Source organism: Tursiops truncatus, chromosome X (genome assembly GCF_011762595.2).
Source record: "Tursiops truncatus isolate mTurTru1 chromosome X, mTurTru1.mat.Y, whole genome shotgun sequence".
Lineage (NCBI taxonomy): Eukaryota > Metazoa > Chordata > Mammalia > Artiodactyla > Delphinidae > Tursiops > Tursiops truncatus.
The window spans coordinates 47,440,297-47,460,513 of NC_047055.1; the positions used below are offsets into that span (position 1 = coordinate 47,440,297).

Here is a 20,217-nt window from a genome sequence, read left to right on the forward strand (position 1 = left end):
TTTGGTCAGCCACTGCAACAGGCTCTGTCTACAAGTCACTCATTTGATCTTGAAAATTGAGAGACTTCTGTAGAGGGCTTATGGTGATGGATGATGTAAGCATCATCTAAGGGCAGAAATGAAATTTTAACCTAGAATTCTCTTATATCAAACCAAATATCATGTTCTTTCTACTAAAGTTGTGGCTTAAAAATAATTGTTTCAATCAAAAGAATGCTTTCATTTCACAAAGCCTTACTTATACAAAAAGATGAAAGAGATAAAAATGGAGCTGTTCTGTGTGAGCGTGTGTGTACGGGGATGGGGGTGGAGGGCGGTAAGGTTCCCATCTCACCAACAGTCTCTGATGCATCTTGAGGGAAATCCCTAGGACACCTTGGCACACACTTTGAGAAACAATTGCATTGAATCATGAAATCACATACATATATGTGACGTATAATTCACATCTACTCACATGCTAATTTCCAGTAAAAACAGGATTTAACATATAAAAGTATCTATTACAACCACATCATGTCATGTTTCCTGTTTTATTTGTGTTCTTGTTTTATCTCCCTTACTGGGTCTTGAAGGGCAGAGGAAAGAAGGATAAGAGTTTAATAAAAAGAAGGAGAATGATAAATAAAACTAGTCAACAGCCATATATTAAAGGCAGGTTTCCATAATAAGGGTAGAATATTGCTTCTCATCATCCTTTTCTAAGGGAGGAAAATGTTAAAAATGTGGACTAATTTGCTGCTAAGGATTCTTCAACTGAAACATTTCCCAGTGACAAAACCAAGCCTGCCTTCCAACGACTTGGGGCACCACTTATGTTAATACACAACATGTTATCTTGAAAATAGTAGCTTGAACAAACAGCTTTTATGGTTTCTAAATTTGGACACACTGAATGATGCATATAAGTATTCCTCTAAATTCTCTAACACTTTTTCAGTCCAATTCTATTTTTTCCCTTATAAATTCAAACGCAGAAGAAGAAATCAGCCCCCATAATAGACAAAGATATGTATCACAGAGACTGCTAGTCAGGCAAAAAGATAACGTCAGGCCACCTGATAGACCCTTACCTTTAACTCATCCTAGACAAATACTGGGACCCCTTTAAAAAGTATATTATCAGCATTCTTGACAAATAGCTATCAATGTTTGCTAATTTCTGACTTAAATGTAACTCGGCAGTACACATTTTCCACAAAGTTATATTTTGCTGTGATGAACTTGCCTCATATCTTTAATGTACCTAAAGAAAATACATGGTCAAATATTTTACTTTCACTTTTATGGATGTATACAGTATTGCTGGCAAGGCCATTCAAGTCAGGATGCAAAGTTTGTTCAACTTGGGCTTGTGTGAATCTACCTTCATTGCTTCCTGAGAGCAGACTTAGAAAATGGTAAAACCTTACTCTAGCCTGACTCCAAAGTCCTATTTTCCACACTTGATCACAGAACATAAAGACAATCTTTCTAAATTGTATGTACCAACACACACTTAGCCTAGCTGAATCTTAACTGATTTAGAGTGACAGGAGGTCGTGAAAGAATATAATAAAACAGGAAGAAAATGAGCTGCGACAATGAAAGTTGAAAGAGGTGGTATGAGTGTAAGCAAATATTGAAATCACATATTTTCAACCACATTATATAAAAGATACAAGTAACGCTATATCCTTCTAACATGAAGATGACCATGCTGATCCAATATCAATCAGTATAACAGGAAATCTTGATTACTTTTGCCATCAGTGGGCACAGATCTACAACAAATCATGCACCTTATTATCTAGTGTCCAGTTGTGACCACTGGTATACAGCAACAAAATATTTGGTGGAAATTAAACTAATTCAGTGTCTGGGAACAGAAAGCTAACTAGCTCCAGCAGGTATCAAACTAACAGCCTTGAGCTCCCCATCATCTCAATTAATGGCAACTCTATTCTTACCAATTACTTAGGTCAAAAGCCTTGGCATTTTTCCTTGACTCCTCTCCTATCTCATATGTTCATTCTGTCATTCTAGTAAAATTCTTTCTATACTACCTTCAAGATTAGAAAGAACTATATTAGAAGTCATAGATTTCATTGATCAAAAATGGTTACATATTGGCAATTTCATATGGTTCAGACTGATATATCAGGTATTTGACCACTTTTCACGACCTCTACTAACACTACCCTGGTCAAAGCCACCATTATCTCCAGTCAAAGCCACCATTATCTCCAGCCTAGATTACTGCAATAACTTCCTATCTTGTCTCCCTACTTCCAACCTGCCACACTGATCAGTCTGTTCTTTTATTTTACTTATTTATTTATTTATTATTTTTTTTGTGTGTGGTACGCGGGCCTCTCACTGCTGTGGCCTCTCCTGCTGCAGAGCACAGGCTCCAGAAGCGCAGGCTCAGCGGTCATGGCTCACGGGCCCAGCTGCTCCGCGGCATGTGGGATCCTCCCGGACCGGGGCACGAACCCGTGTACCCTGCATTGGCAGGCGGACTCTCAACCACTGCGCCACCTGGGAAGCCCGATCAGTCTGTTCTTAACACAGTAGTCAGAGTGATTTTTATCAATATCTAAGTGGCAGCGCGTCTTTTTTTCTGTTCAAAACCTTTCAATGGCTTCTCATCTTTCTTTCAATAAAAGCTCAAGTCCTAATTAATGACACATGAGGCCCTACCTCACTTGGGTGTACAACTCCCTCCCCTCCTCAGGACTTATCTGACCTTATCTTCTATTCCTCTTTCCCCTCATTTAGTTTGCTCCAGGCACACTGAACTCACTACTTTTCCTGGATCACACCAGGATTTCCCAGTATACTTTTGCCTTAGGGCCTTTGCACTTGCACTTGCTCTTGCCTCATGCCTGGAATGCTCTTTCTCCATATGTCTGCATGACTTACTTCATTTAGATCCTTATTTCGAACTCACCACATCAAGGAAGCTTTCCTTGGCTACCCTATCTCAAATACCAACATACCCTCAACTCCTTTCTTGCTTTCTTTTTCCTACGGCACTTATCATCTTCTGACATACTCTGTAATTTAAAAAAAAAAAAATTGTTTGTTTCTCCTTACTAGTATATCAGTTCTAGAAAGACAGAGATTTAGCAGGCACTCAATAACTTTTTGCTGAATGAATGAATGAATGGGTCTTAAAAATTAAGCTCATCAGTCAATTTACCTTTTATTCTATTCTATTCTTCAAAACCCATTCATACTGATTCTTTGCAGGCAATTTTGTCCCTTTGCAAATTCAGAGTAAGGAAATCTCATTTGACTCATGAATCACTGTGTTATTCTAGGAGGGGACCAGGTAAAGCAGTATAGGGAGGATTTCTCTAAAGTTCTCTCTGGCATTCTTTAGGAAGAGAATACCGGTCTAGCTTTTTCTTTTCTTTTCCTTTCCTTTCCCTTTTTCACTCCAGGAAGGTCACGACAGCTTGTCCAGCAACTTTGGTTATTACATCAAGATGAGAACTGGCAGGGAAGAAATAGGTTTGTGAATTCACCATGCCTTGGGCCCTAAAACTTTCCTGCTTTTCTTCACTCAAATGGCTCTGTCTCTCAAGGACTCAAAGAGATCCTTTAGAAGAGGACATGAAATCTTAGACAGCTTATCCACAGTCTTGTATAATTGATATTTAAAGTTGTCGTCTATGAAAATGGTTGAAAACTGACCAGGATCTACACATAGCATTCTTGGGAGACATAAGAAAAGTTGCCGGGAAACATTCTGGCAGCTATAATGAGATTCACAGAAATATTGTTCTCGAAATGTTATTTATAAGGCATTTTCTATAGCAACACTAGTAAAACAAACCATTTAAAAAGTGTGACTACGATTCCTTCAGGTTCTTCTATGACAAAGTTACCTTATTGCTAAAGTCCATGTGGCATTAGAAAACATTACCTTTGGCAGGCATTTCATTATTATTTTAGTCTTGAGAATGCATCAGTGAAAACTGGGGCTAAAAAAAGTAAAATTGAGCAAGCCACTGATAAAATGTAGAATCAAAATCTGCTAGCAGAGGCTTTTTAACACATAAAACCTGTAGGTGGTACAGAAGTTAGGGCAAAGTGGAGGATAGCAAGCAAAGCAAAGGGGCAGGGTCTGAGGATTAGAGTAGCCCTGCCACTTCAGATATGAGGGGCCTTAATAAACATAGTGTGAGAAGACTTCTGACCCGGAAGTGAGTCAAGGTCCATCTGTAAGATCAGAGTCAGTTAAGCAGTAATGAAATCCTGTTTCATTTAATTAGGAAGGTACGTGATTTAGGCATAGGTCATTCTATTTCTTTTCAACCTTGCCTCAGTCTTTCTTTTTTTAAATTTATTTTTATTCTTTTTATCATTGCTAATATGCATGTCTAACTAACTAGTGTTTAGACAGTAGTGACACTGTTTGAAAATGATTCCTTTTAATATCAAAAACTTATTGAAAAGTAAATGATAATATTATCTCTGAGACTCAAAAGGCTAAGTTTGGAGAATCTATATGATCTGCCTTTTAAGCCACTTGGTTCACCAATACTACCCTAGTGCAGGTCGCTGAATGGCAGGTATAAAATTACTAGGTAGAAACAGCCAATCTCTAAGTGAGATTTAGTCATGCCAATCTAGTCTTTGGTAATACTTTCTTACAGCTAATAGCCCTATGTGCTAATAAAATGTATACAGCTAATGCTTTTTCTATTCTCTGTTCAGACCGAATCTTAAATCTATAAAAGCTTAGTAAATATTAAGAAAAAATAAAAAGAAAACCTTTACATGGCTTCATAATCTTTTCAGGCAAAATCGATTGCTTATAAATCACATTTAATTATAGTCTTCTTCCAATCAACTGATCATTCAATTCTCATAAAAGATTACTATCATTCTTTCACCAAAAGGATTTCCTTCCTGACAAAGGGCAAGGCTGTTTCTGACTAGGGCCAAAGATGGTTTGCCAAATAAGACAGAAGGATTAAACCTGAAAGGCAGGCAAATACTACTAGCTTTTGCACAAATGTTCTTTTCACTTTCTTTTCTCTCTATAGTCAGCTATGACTATTTCTTTTTTTTTTTAATTGAAGTATAGTTGATTAACAATGTTGTGTTAGTTTCAGGTGTACAGCAAAGTGATTCAGTTATACATACGTATATACATATTCTTTTTCAGATTCTTTCCCATTATAGGCTATTACAAAATATTGTATATAGTTCTCTGTGCTATACGGTAGGTCCTTGTTGGTTATCTATTTTATATATAGTACTTTGTATCTGTTAATCTCAAACTGCTAGTTTATCCCTTGCCCCTTTCCCCTTTGGTAACCATGAGTTTGTTTTCTATGTCTGTGGGTCTATTTCTGTTTTGTATATAAGTTCCTTTGAATCATTTATTTTATTTTTTAGATTCCACATATAAGTGATAGCACATGATATTTGTCTTTCTCTGTCTGGCTTACTTCACTTAGATTTCTATCTTATAGGAATAAACTTCTAGCTTCCCAATGCAAGGAGTCTGTAACTGGCAAGATCATTTTGATGATTCAGTACTGGCCTTTTCTTCATGTCTGCCTCCTCACAGTAGGCTCTACTCAAAAATCTGACTTACACATTTAATAAAAGCTTCTTCCTTAGGCATTCAAGACTCTGAGGGGGCCAGCCTTAATGGACGTTTCCAACCTTATTTCGTACTACATCTCATGCACAATTCATTATCTATCCAATCATCCAATTAAATATAACAGTCCACTGTTACTTAACTGTTAGATTTTCCCACTTCTCAGCCTTTGTTAACTGTGCCTTTGGTAGGGAAAGTCTTTCTTATCCTCATTCCTACTTGAGGTACATAGCTGAAAGTCAATCTCATTGTGGTAGAGGATAAAGTTCCAAAGCAAGTGTTGATGTATCAGAAGTGCTTCCAGGAAGCTATGTTGATAAACACAAAAGTACCATTGGGGAAACAGATTTTTGACTAAGGTTCTCCAAAAAATGAGGCAGTATCCTAACCCTCCAGATGAAAGGATGTTAGAGAGTGTATGCACATGTGGAGTGGGGGCGGGAGTGGTAAACTGATGGCAGGAAGTGGAGAAAGATACTGTTTCAGGATACCTGGCCTTGACTCTTTTTTTCCTCCCTTCAGATGGAGCCCACAGCCTTGGTAATTCTGAATTTGGTTCAGGGATGAGGAAAGCCCAGTGTTCGTACACATTCCTTTAAATGAGAATGTAGACATTCTAGAAATACTATACGAATGGTGATGATAAGTGTGTATGAAAAAGAGTAGTGGTACAGCATAAGTTGAACTTTCCCGATCTGGCGACAGCTGACAGTAAGGGGACAAGTAAGCCTATCATTCCCGACCACTACCTCCCCCCACCGCCAATGGCGCCATCCCCTCATGCAGCTTGGAACCAAAAGAGCTATGCTGAATTCTGCTGTCTGTACTTCTGCCCTCACTTCCCATAGCATGGTACATCCTTGGCTAACTAAGTCGAGAATTTTTTCTAACCTGAGAAAGAAAGAGAGAGGGAAAGAGAGAGAAGGAGACGGAAGCACAGGAGGAGCCAGTCTGTACCTGATTAGAGATGCTTTCAATGGACTAGCACACTGTAAATTAATTACACCAGGTTTCTTGAAACTTCTTTTTTATATACGTTCTATTCAACCTTGTTCAATTTATTTTACAGACAGACCTTTCTGGGGCCAGACATCAATTTAAAAATGCCACTGGGCATGAGGTTGTTAAAAGCATCTCCAGGTGAAAAAAACACTACCCAGCACAACTGGCTGACCTGCCCTAGTGACAGCTCCCTGCCTCCTTGCCTCCCGTTCTTTGACTATTTTCTCAGCCTGGGATCTCTCAGCTCCGAGTCTTGACTATGGCATTACATACTGCCTCAGTTCAGCTTAGGAGAAATGATGCTTATTGACTTTGGATGTTCTCCTCCTGGGACTCCTGCATTGTGGTCAATCTGATGTGCTCTCCCTTACTGCATGCTCATTTTCCCTGGTCTTGGAGTTGTTCTTCTATCAAAGTATGTTCAGCCACACAGTATTGCCTACTTTGCTATTTCTCCTTAAAAGTGTACACTATTTAAAAACAAATACAAAACAAAAATAACACTAGTCCTTTCTTATAACAACAAAACACACTAATCGATCCATTAAAAAAATATAATCCTGCTCCGTTAGTAGCAAAATACTCACTTTACAACGTTGCAATGACTAGTGCAGCATACAGAATGTAATTTCTGAAAAGACAGCTTCCTATCAGTGTTTATATGCAACAGCATCCTTTATTAAAAAGGAAACAGCTATAATAAACACAAATCATAGTGACAGCAGGAATCATGCTAGCAACATACCCATCAAAATGGAATCAAACATCATGAAACGAATGCCATCAGAGAGATATGTACAAGTGCTTTTCCCATATGGGAGTCTCTGCAACTTCAATTTGAAACTACAGAACTAGGGCAACTGTTTCTGGCAATATATCTATGTGGGTTTTTCTCAGTGTTACTCTGTTCTCAGTAATGGTTCACAGAGGGTTTTATGCTGTAACAGGAGAGTTTTTCATGATAACAGCTTCACTGCAGTCCCATGTTTTTCATATTGCTGTTATAAGTATTCAAGTTCAGCCACTGTGACTTATTTTCAGATCAACTAAAGATATTGTTAAACACCTGGAGAATGTTTTAAGTAACTCACACAGGAAATATGTTTACAAACTGATAATCCTTGGACGGGGTTATGGCATGTTGGTGTAAATGGATCACATGTTCTGAAAGCTACATCTTTCTAATTACTGATAATCGGGCTTGCATTCATGTGTAGCTTTATAATGTTCTAAAGTCCTAGATATAATATAATCCATATTGTTTAGATAGTAGCTAAAAGTATTCTATTCTTTCTTATATCCAACAACAGGGGTATTGCCAATGCATTTTTAAAAGTAATCCTATTTGATTTTTTTCTCCCTCCTCCTGAACATTTCAATGGCAATTTCCTATAATCAGGAATCTTTGCCAGTAAGGTCTGCAGCCATTTAAGGTATGGTGTATAATGAAAATTTAACCATTTTCTCCGGGTCCATTTCACTTACATTTTAGGCATACAAGAATAAATAGCTAGACCACCTTTTCCCAAACCATGCACCATGCTTGAGATGTTAAAAGGTATTACACACACACACACACACACACACACACACACACACACAGATGCACACATGGCTAAATAAGTTGGGAAACATTTCATATCATAGCTCCTCTTAGAAATTTACAACAAAAGTAGCATATTAAGTCAGGAGCAATTCTGCAGTAAATAGATTTGTTGATCTTTGTTTAACCCAGCATATCCACAACTTACTGGCCACAGACAATTTCCCTGACTACCCTCAACCAACCTTTTCTTTTTTAAAAAAAAATTTATTTTCACAGTCTATGGAACAATATTCTGTAGAACAGTTTGGGAACACTAAATTAAATAAAAAAAAATAATATCCCCCATGTATAATTTAACATAATTTCAATATCTCAAAATAACAACATATCACAACCTTCTTTCTTGAGAATGCTAGTTTATCAAGACTGGTATGTACCATTTTCTGAATGGTATGGGACTACAAAACAGAGGACAACATGGGGAATTTGCAACGTTCTCTGTATATCTTACAATATATGTAAGCTACAGTTGGGTGTCTCCTGTTAGTAACAGAAACAAGATCTAGCCTTCCGGTGTCCATATGGATTTGAAAAGCAAAAGCAATGGCAAAACAGACTATAATCCATTAGAGGCTAGAGCAAATTACTTCTCGTTACTGATCAAAGACACTAAGTAACAAAAATTCAAACCAATAAGGGCATAAACCTTTTATCTATACCAAAGTTAAAAAAAAAAAAAAGGGACATGCAAATCTGAAAAGCAAAAAGTTAGGTCAAGTACTAAGAGTGTCAAGAGCAGCAAAACAAAACGGAACCGAGATCTTAATCAAGCAAGTCTTCCTCGTATCATTGGGATAGGCAAGGTATAGGGGACAGCTAGTTGTACGAGCCAACGTGCAACTCCCCAGGATCATGTTCATTGCAGCTCTATTTACAATAGCCAGGACATGGAAGCAACCTAAGTGTCCATCGACAGATGAATGGATAAAGAAGATGTGGCACATATATACAATGGGATATTACTCAGTGATAAAAAGAAACGAAATTGAGTTATTTGTAGTGAGGTGGATGGATCTAGAGTCTGTCATACAGAGTGAAGTAAGTCAGAAAGAGAAAAACAAATACCGTATGCTAACACATATATATGGAATCTAAAACAAAACAAAAAAATGGTTCTGAAGAACCTAGGGGCAGGACAGGAATAAAGATGCAGATATAGAGAATGGACTTGAGGATACAGGGAGGGGTAAGGGTAAGCTGGGACGAAATGAGAGAGTGGCATGGACTTATATATACTACCAAACGTAAAATAGATAGATAGTGGGAAGCAGCCGCATAACACAGGGAGGTCAGCTCAGTGCTTTGTGACCACCTAGAGGGGTGGGATAGGGAGGGTGGGAGGAAGGGAGACTCAAGAGGGAAGAGATATGGGGATATATGTATATGTATAGCTGATTCACTTTGTTATACAGCAGAAACTAACACACCATTGTAAAGCAATTACACTCCAATAAAGATGTTAAAAAGAAAAAATAGGGGGTTTCAAGGTGAGCGTATGCCTTAGAAATCAGAGCTGCACGTAAGGGAAATTCTGCCATTTTTAAAAGTCTTTTGGGTATCAGAAAACCTCCAAAACCAACTCATCTGCAAGTTCCTATGAATAGCAAAATATGATATCTCTGCAAACAGCACAGAATTGTAAATTACCTATTCAATATTAATCCAATGTGTCAGTCTTACAACACACAATTGGGAAAAGAATTCTTGTTAATCACTTATATCTATAGTTATGCTTTCCTGTTCTATTACCAAGCATAGTTCTCAAGCTTCTATTGTTCTAAAAGAGGTGCAATAAACAAATCTCAACTAGTATTTGAACATAAAGGAAACTGACATGGCTTTTTCAGTTGGAGCATAATTTAGTTTTGATATTTGATTTTGAATGTATTATAAATGTATGACATAAAGAATAAAGTAACTATAAATGGCATTTATTACGCAGCTTTGATGAAAGTGCCTTAATTTAAATTTTAAAAGTCTGTTTACTTTGGTCACTATGGTTACAACATCTCCAATGTATATGCATAATTCTTGATTCTCTAACTGAAATTAAAAATATAAAAATATTTTGCTTTAGAGTGACATTTGGCAATCCCTTTATAATATCCATTCTGGACATTGTTTAAATGAAAAGAGTACTAGGCTATCTTCATGTCAGGTGTCTGAGGTGCAATAGCTTGTTTTGCCACCAACAAATGGTGTGACCTTGGGCAAATCACCCAAACCTTGCAACATTTCAAAAATGGTAGGGGTTGCACTCAGCGATGTTTAAAGCTCCTGAAATTCAATTCTATGATATAGATCTTCCTAAAGTATTTTTCCATCAGTGCATTTTTATAAGGTAAAGTTCAAGCTATATAGTCTGTAACTCAGGATCCTCTGACTTTTCCTTCTAGCCTTTTCTACCAGCACTCTCCAAAATGTAACACTTTATCCAGATGGGTTGATGGTAGTCCTTACTAGGAACGTCATCATATTTAAGCCTTAATCGTTATGTTTTCATGTGTATCTCTTGTCACCTCAAGATATAATAGTATTAATAATACTAATATCAACTATATCAATCAACAATATCAATACTAATATTCAATATCAATATATCAATATATTCAATATCAATACTAATAATCAATACTAATATCAACGTTACTATTATTAATGCTAATGATAATTTAAGGCCCCTAGCGTTATTTAGGTCAAGGCCTTATCAATAATAATAACAACTATTATTACTATAGGACACTATATGCCACATCTATGCTAGGCCCTTTTTATCTGTCTCATTTAGTCTTCACAGCTAGCTCTGGTTACTTTCCCTTTTTATAGCTCCTTTTCTATTCTACCTCAAAAATGTGGCAAACCTCTCAAGAGAGGCAGACCAACAAATTAACATTCTTTGTAGTCTGTGTGATAGGTACAAACCCAGAAAGGGGGAAGAAAAGAACTGAGAGTTCCTTAATAGTAAATGTGAAAATAACATACATCAGACCTATAATTTCATAGATTGTTTAATAACAAATTCTACATCCTGGGCTGTCTAATGATGAATTTCTACATTTTTGATTTATTCAAATGAGTTTTGCAAACACGATTTCTTAAATCTTATCATTTCATTTTCATTTTCTTTTAAATGTAACTAAAGTTAAACTATGTTGTATTTATCATATAATAGATTTATTTCCATATTGAAAAAAATAAGGAAACCATAATAAAACTCTGCTGACTCTTCCTTGTTATCAACAATGTCAGGTATCACGTTCAATCCATGTGTCTATTTTATCAGTTAAATAAAATTCATTTATATCATCTTCATTATTTATTCATATTTCAACTACTTACTAAGTTCTAAATGCCTAGCATCAGGGTATGAGGATAAAATTAATTCAGTTATGATAACAACCAGAAAGAGTCAAGAAATACAGCATTAGTTATTTTTTTTTTTTTAGTTTATAATATATAGCATAAAGTCAAATATTAAATTATTGTGTTAATATTTAATACAAATCATACTAGGAAATATACCATATTGAAATTGGAAGCATCTTGATGCAAACATTACAATAATATATGTAGTTATCATGATGGGATGATATTGTAAACCATGGGGCAGTTGATAAGAAAGCTCTCCAATGAAATTCTGACTTTATGTAAATGCATGCTTATTTAAAGGTCTCCCCTTTGTCTATAAGCAATGTGAGAAATTAACTTTTAAATGTTAGAGGTACATAAAATTTTATCAAGTCATAGGAATATACTTTCTGATATAGCAAATAGACAAAAAAGGAAAGTAATGAAATGGGTAATTTAGAATCTACAGCTAAAAATATCATTTTTTTAAAAACATCTTTATTGGAGTATAATTGCTTTACAATGGTGTGTTAGTTTTACAGCATTAGTTATAATAAGAAACATGTCTTATGTGCTCAAAACCATAAACAGAATTATATACTGCTTATGATTTTGGATTTAACACTTGCTCTTGACCCCTGAGACAACTATGGCTGTGCAGATGTGTTCTATTTTTGTTTGCCCAGAAGATTCACTGATAAACGTGCTAATTCTCACATCAAACTCAATACCTTGGTGTCCCTATATTAAGGGGCAGAGGGGAACTGTGGTGTACAAATAAAGAATTTTCCCAAAGTCATGAAATTCACAAGAGAATCAGAAACAGTCCTCAGTTTTCACAATAAAAACTTGATCAAATTCCACCCCATATTTTGTAAGGTGGAAACAAAATAGTAGTAACAGTAATAGCAATGATTATCTTTAGGAGAAAAAGTCACTCCAATGGTAATACTTGGTACCTGTCCATTTATCAAAACAACCCATAGCCATTTTCACTCATACTCTGCTTTGGTCCAACACCACCGAAAAAAACCCAAAAAAACCCCCCAAAAAACGGGGCACTATAAATCACTGAAATAAACTGGCAGAGTAGTTTAGGGAATTGTGCAGGATACTTTGACTCACTAGCTCATGTTTGCCACTAGTGCTATTTTCATGAATAAAAATCTACAGGAAAATTGACAAAAACATATTACTGACAGGTAGTTAGAGCCCCTTTTTCTATATAAATCTATATTACACAGGAAAGAAAATAGTGAGTCAGGACAACTTGATTGCTTTCAATCTCTACTGCTATTTTTACACTGTTTTTCACTCTTAAAACAAGCAACTCTGTAGGATCAAGAATTTCATATAAGCTGCTAAATGCAGGTCTCAATTTGGATATGCTCTTTAAGAAAATTATTTCCCCAAAGGCCATCTTTTAGTTCTGTTTTCTCTTATGATTTGTCGCTTGTGTAATTTCTACATGTCAGAGTTGGTTAGCTCATGGTGCTAATGAGGCCAAGGTCATGAGTCTGATTCCTATAGGAGCCAGTTAGCTTTCTAAAAGGAAAAAAAAAAAAAAAAAAAAGCCTCTGTAGCCAGTACCTATAACTGCAGCCAGCCAGGATGCAAATTCACATCTTTGGTAAAAACAAGAACCAGAGAAGGTATAGATGAGCACATGTCCTAATGGCAGTGAGTCAAGGGTTTCTTCTTCATATTCAGATCCTGTAAGGTTCACATAAACATTAGGGAATTAATGCTGTAAAACCACCATCATGCCAATTACACATTGGAAATATTTTCAAAAGAAATCAACACCACGTGTTTACATGTGAGAGCATTTTAAAGGTCTCAGAGGGAAAATAAGTAATACAGATGATGGCTATTACATGATCTAGAGGTATACATACATAGGATGATGTATAATATGGATAATTACAAAATCCCATATATAAAAAAAGAAATTACATTTGAGAACATTTTAAAGGGAAAGGAAATTATAAAGATGAAGTTTCTCATATCCAAAGGCAAGATTCACTCTGTTAATGGCATAAAATAAAATATAAATGTAATGTCATATACTTAGAACTCCATAAACATTAGCTGAAATTTTCTTAACTTATAAATATCTACTCTCAATTTTATAATCGAGTGCTATGACCTACACATTTTCTAGAGAAAATAATATAATGATGATAGTGTATAACAAATCGTTTCAAGGTTCAATAGAGTATGATATATCTAAATTGTTATGTTAATTACTATTAATTTTTTTCTTGTGGTTGCTCTACATTACTATAATTATCTACACAAAATAAGAAAAACTAGTGTCCCTTCTGTAACTATTATACACATACACAACTCAAATAACTCAAAGGAAAATATAATTTCTTTAAAAACTCTACAAAACTCTATAGAAATCGTCTCTATCTTCAGATTTCAATAAAAAGGTTACAAAATGTTATTCAATGCAGACGTAAGTCACCTCTTCTAAGTCTCAGTTTACTCATCCATAAATTAAGACCAATAGACTAGAATATTTCTAAATTACTTTCCATTCCTAATAAGTAAAGATATAATCTTTATAAAAACCTTGCTTGGATAGTCTGGCACTGGGTAGTGAAAGTAAACAAGAGGCTGGCCAGGTGACCATCAGATAATCTATGAGTGACAGTCAGGGACTGTCTGGGACTCGAGAGGTGAACTCCAGGGTAGACAGCAAGGGCTGGTTCGTGACTATGAGTCTACCCAGCATAAGAAGGCAAAGAATCCATTTAGGTATAGTGATGACTAGCGGACTACAGATCGTATCCAGCCAATAAATTCTTCTAAATAGCTTCCTTCAAGCTATTTTTATTCAATCTCTTTTGTACACAGAAGCTTACTTTCCATTTGGTCTCAGATGCCAAAATTTGACCTTAGATACTTTTAACATACTGTTATCATAAAAGGAATAAGGTAGTTTTTGAAATTCAAGTATTATCTCTTGCAGTAGCCACTCTTAACTGGAATCATTATGTGTGTACAAATTAGGAACAAACTAAAAAAGACAAGAGAATCAAGAAAATGTGAAACCAAAGCTATTAAAAGAATGTTGTTTTTCCGTGGAATGTAATTAAATCTGACTGCTTAAATTACAACAAAGAAACAAACACCTAAAACAATCCAAACATAGAGTCTATAAAACTAATCAAATATTTATAAAACGTACATTTCAAAAATTTAGTTGTTATATCTACTGTGAAAGACTAGACCTTCCAACATCTAAATCTCTAGCCATGATACACACAAAATAATTAACGATAAAGAAATGTCAAAGAAAGAAGAGCAAAAATAAAAATTATAGGGCCTGAGCATGACAGACTATAAAAAATTGAGAGATGATGGGTAGGACACAAAAGTACTGGAATTTATAGTGATATTATACAATCTCTAGAGTAGAAGATTGGTTGGCCTAAGTCATTTGCAGGTTCACACATGCTTTTTAACTTGCCTGTTACCACTCAATCTTATCTTTTATTTAATTAGCGGATGCTTATCTGACCTGTCAGCTACTTCCTGCTTTAACCAGCTTGAATGGGTAAGTCCCCCATACTATTGCTCAGCCACTTAAACATTCCTTTGTGCTTCTTCTTATTGTTTTGCACAAATCTCCAAATGGTTATTATTTCATTTCTAAGGTAAGGATTTATATCCTGAATGCTTCCAAATGTATTTGAAGTAACATAAAATGTAATATAAGAAAATTGAATATAATGTGAAAATAGCATTGTCAAGGATAGTAACAGTAGACACCGTCTAGAGCGAGTCAAGGGATTGGATGAGCTAATTTTGAAAATTGGGTGCTGAGTTTGAATATAAGTTCCCTGACAGCCAGGTTAAAGAGTGGTGCATGGAACATTTTTTAATGTCTGAGTAAAAGAAAACAGACATCTTGGTACAAAAATATCTTGCTGGCATTCAACTAAAAAATCCATCATGTGGATATTTATATGTACAAGGAGCTTTGAAAACACGGTGGACAATGTCCTTAACTACAATTTAGTGCAATTCACCAAAAAGTGCAAACGGACAAAAAGATGCTTTAAAAATTGCTTTCATTAACTAGTTCTTAATAATAAAACTAACAATACGAGTAGAGTAGAAATATCAGTAGTGTGTGCAATGTCAAAAGGGCTGCTTCAAATCCCTTATACATCATCCACTAGTCACATAATTGTTGGCAAGTCACTTAACTATTTCTTTATCTATAAACCAAGGATAACAATATATACCTTGCCTGACAATCAGATTGTTGAAGGATCAAATGACAATAGTGTATATGAAAGTGGTTTTTTTTTTTCTTTTCTTTTTTTTTTTTTTTTTTTTTTTTTTCGGTACGCGGGCCTCTCGCTGCTGCGGCCTCTCCCATTGCGGAGCACAGGCTCCGGACGCGCAGGCTCAGCGGCCATGGCTCACGGGCCCAGCCGCTCCGCGGCATGTGGGATCCTCCCAGACCGGGGCACGAACCCGCGTCCCCTGCATCGGCAGGCGGACTCCCAACCACTGCGCCACCAGGGAAGCCCAGAAAGTGTTTTTTTTTATATGAAAGTGTTTAAGTGCTATACTAATGGATGCTATTACTAGTACCATCACTACTATTACCATCATAAGTGTTAAAAATCACAGAAAAAATATGGAGATAGACACACCAGTTTTCATAAAAGTCACTGGTAGTACCTGGTGTCTCAGCTCAACAATCCATTTTTCTGACTAGCGATCAGAGAAATCTTTATAATGAGCCTTAAGTCACTCCCTTGCCTAAACCTTTCCTGTCTCCCACTATCTTCAGAATTTAACTAAAGTCAGGGCCAGCTCTGAGGGAAGGGACCTGGGCAGTAATGCAGGGCCCCATGCTTAGAAGGGTTCTGTGCTTGGTTTAATGCTCTTCTGCCGCCATCTTAAAATTCTTAATGATTTATGAACAGGGGCTCCACATTGTCACTTTGCACTGACCCCACAAATTATGTATTTGGTCCTAATCAAACCCCTTGAAATGAGATACAAAGTCCTTCAGAATACAGCTCATACTTACCTCTCCAGCTATTCTGAGGCTCCTTCACACTAAACAACCATTAGCTCCCCCAGTGTCTCATCCTCTTTCAAACTCCTTTGTCTCTGCTCAGAGTCTCCTGGCCCTTCTCCCTTTGTATCACAATAACTTGAGTGTAGAGCAAATGGATCTCCTTTAAAATCTTCAAATGCAATCTTACTTCTGGAATCCTGTTGCATTTTGCAGTAGTAAATTTGAGGCAGGTGGAGAAATAGTACACTCTGATAACCCATGAATGTGATGGTTTTTAATCACATTTTTAAAAATAAAACTACTGCCAAATGAAGAAAAATAAAAGTGGAAAGGATGAGGTAAAGAACTGGACTTTTGCTGTTTTAACTGCCTCAACCTCACACCGAGCAGAGTGTTCTGAGTGGCACTGGTCAAAGAATAGGAATTATCACCATGGTTCTTAGAGCTACAACTCCCAGAGATTCTGATTTAATTAGTCTGGGATGGTGCCCAGGCATCAGTATTGTTTAAGACTTCCCTAGATGATTCTAATGTGTATCCAGGGCTAAGAACCACTGAGTTACAAGAACTTTAAAGAGCAATAAGTTAAATGAGATGTAGCAGCTCAAGGTGTTGAGGTATAAATAAGCCAAATAATTACCAGAGCCGGACTGCTGGGGAAGCCTATTACATCGACAATGTAAATGAAGACATACCAGACCACTGTTTAAAGCAAATCAAATCGAAAAGATTAGAGACATTACCGCATATGTTGTACTTGTGATTTATCTTGAATATTTCTGAGTTCCTGAACGAATTAACAACGTCCATATATGTTGAAAGGCAAGCGGTGTGAAACTACCATTTCAACACCTGATAAGATTATAGACAAATATCACATAATTATGGACATATCACATTTTAGCATCAACTTAGAAATCAAGATTTTACATCGTGCTAAACGCTCATATTTTTCTCTCAACAATCCTGTATTTGGCTGACAGAGTCCACAATTCGTTTGAGCGAAAAGTAATATGTTTACCCACAAAATAACCATGACAGCAGCAGTACCCTGGACAAAAAAATTGGTATGCTCAGAAAATATCTGGGAAGAATTCTCCAATATAAAACATTAGTTAACCAAAAAGATGAAATGATAAAGTTGTTACAAGAGAAGGAATACTGCTCCCAATTGACCTGGAACAAAGAAGAGGATATGATCCAGTTTCAACTGGTTGGCTTTCCAATGCTACAGAGAAGTGCTCCTAGAGTGAAAGATGTTTTTAAAAAGAGACAATAATGGTTTATACGGGAAGAGTATGGTGTAGTGGAAAGAACATAGGCTTTGAAGTCACACAGATCTGGGTTCAAGTTCTGGCTTAGTCACTTGTGAAATAGCCATGGAATCTTGGGCAAAGTGCTTAAACTTTATGAATTTCAGTTTTTTTCACCTGAAAAAGGGATTAATTGGTAAAATAGTAATAATTGTTGAAGCTGAATGACAGGTACACTGGGGTTCATCATGTCATTTTCTCTACTTTTGTATATACTTATTATTTTCCATAATAAACAAGATAAAAATAATATATATCTTGATGAGTTAGGGTACAAATTAGTAATAAATGTGAAGAGCCCAATCCACTGTAGACCGAAAATAAAGGAAGTGGTTTTCTTTTCCTAATACTGCTTTCATTTTCTTACCTTTCCACTCTAATCCTTGTTTCTTATAGGCATGCTGTTCAACTATATCACAACTCCACTACTGTTCCATTGATAAAATTTACAAAAAATTCAACCGTGCTTATGAGGTCTTTGGTGCCTGGCTCACAGACTCATCCTCTACAGTAAATCCTACCAAAAACATTGTGCATCACTTCACTAGCTCTCCTCTCTCTCACTGCCACATATTGGTACTTTGTCATCGCCTGGAGGACAAATGAATGCTTACTCCACCTCTGAAATCTTAAACTCAAAATCCCCCTCTATGACAGCAGTCTCAAGGTCTTCTACCCTCACATACTCTCACTCTCTACAACATCCATTCTTTCACAGAGAAGTTTTCTTACTCACTTCATGTATGTGATGTGACTACCCAGAACTACACTGCTCTTGAAATCTCCAAGTAAAACATCCCATTTGTGATCCATTGTGATCACAGCCTTTAAGTCCTCTCATTCCCTGCTCTTCACGTGCAGAAATCCTTTATGTAAGCCATCTATTAGTTGACTCCTGGCCGCCTTCCTTCACCACCCAGTATGGCTCCATGGCTTATCACTTAAACTGTAATCCCTAGCCCTGTCAATTTCCTTCTACCATTTTGCTTCATCATCTGCCAAGGAAAGCTCCGACTCTGGACCAATACTACAAGTACTATCTCTACTCTTATAATGGAGTGACTGCGTGATACTGAAGAAAATCACTTAACTACATAATAGCAACAATAAAAATCCGCAAATCCAACCGCAGCCAAGCCCTCAGCATCATCTATGAGCTGTTTTTGTTTGAATGTGGTTAGTGCTTCCTGCTACTCTGCACAGCTAATATTCCAGATCTACCACGTTTCTAACGTCCCACAACTAGACTCTCTCAGTCACACAGAAAATTTAGATCTTTAAGTCTTCCTCTCCAAAGACAAGAAGATGTGCATCTTTCTGAAGGTATAATTGGCTTTCTTAAACTTCTTTTTACAGAAGTCAGATATCAACTTCAAAACAGAGGAGAGCTTATTCTGCAGTCTAAGTATTGTGTCATCTACACCCTGATTGTGGTAATCTGCATGTTTCTGGTGGCAAATAAAAGCACCAGACACCACAAAGTATAGAAATGCCTTTTACGGTCTCATAGAACCTACTGAAGCATCCCTGGTGCGAAAATAACAACAAAATCACACTTAATATGTAACTAGATATTAAAATTGGACTCTTCTCATACTTGACTGATGTGCCGATGTCAGATAAACATTTGACAGAAAAACGTCTGTAGGAAGACTCCCATATGCAGAATTTTCAGAACTATAAAAGGTTAGCAGAGTGGAGGAGGACAGGATTTATAAAGAGACTCTTTGGAGAAAGCTGTTGTCATGACGTGAGACATCTGCCAAGGGTGTGTACGTATATGGAGACACTACATCCTTCGATTCAAGCTTAGAGAAGGGGGCTTCCATCAGACTATTCAGAGCATGAATGTGTTCTATGACTTTGGGGGACACAGAAGAGGGGTACCTGACTTATCCCTGAAGAAGCTAAAGTGGCCTGGTCCAGGGGCATAGACACAGCTGGGCTTCGATCCCTACAGTTTTTCAGGACAAAGACCTGCATGAGTGTTTTCCATGGACTAGAAGTGAGCCTGGTGGGGAAGAGAGATGATCTGGAGCCTTAATTTAAGTCCTATACAAGAGGAACATCTGAGAGGGGGCGGGTACACTGACAGAGAATCTGTGTTATAACGCGTGTGGCATGGAGCCTTGAGAAAAGTGGGACAAGGGGGAAGTGGCAAGCTGGAGGAAATGCCATCAGTCCACATCAAGGGAGTGGCAGGGGAGGCTCCCCAAGCAGGGGAAGCACCTTGCTCCCTGCACTATTACAATAGCCTAGCTTGGGAAGCAGAAACGATTTTACTTTCAAC

The 20,217-nt window shown here is 36.8% G+C and overlaps 1 protein-coding gene across 1 annotated transcript in view; it reads right to left on the reverse strand.

The window, feature by feature from the left end:
• DIAPH2 (diaphanous related formin 2) overlaps positions 1–20,217 on the reverse strand; it is an 890,878-nt gene that overhangs the window by 267,257 nt on the left and 603,404 nt on the right. The window lies entirely within an intron of this gene.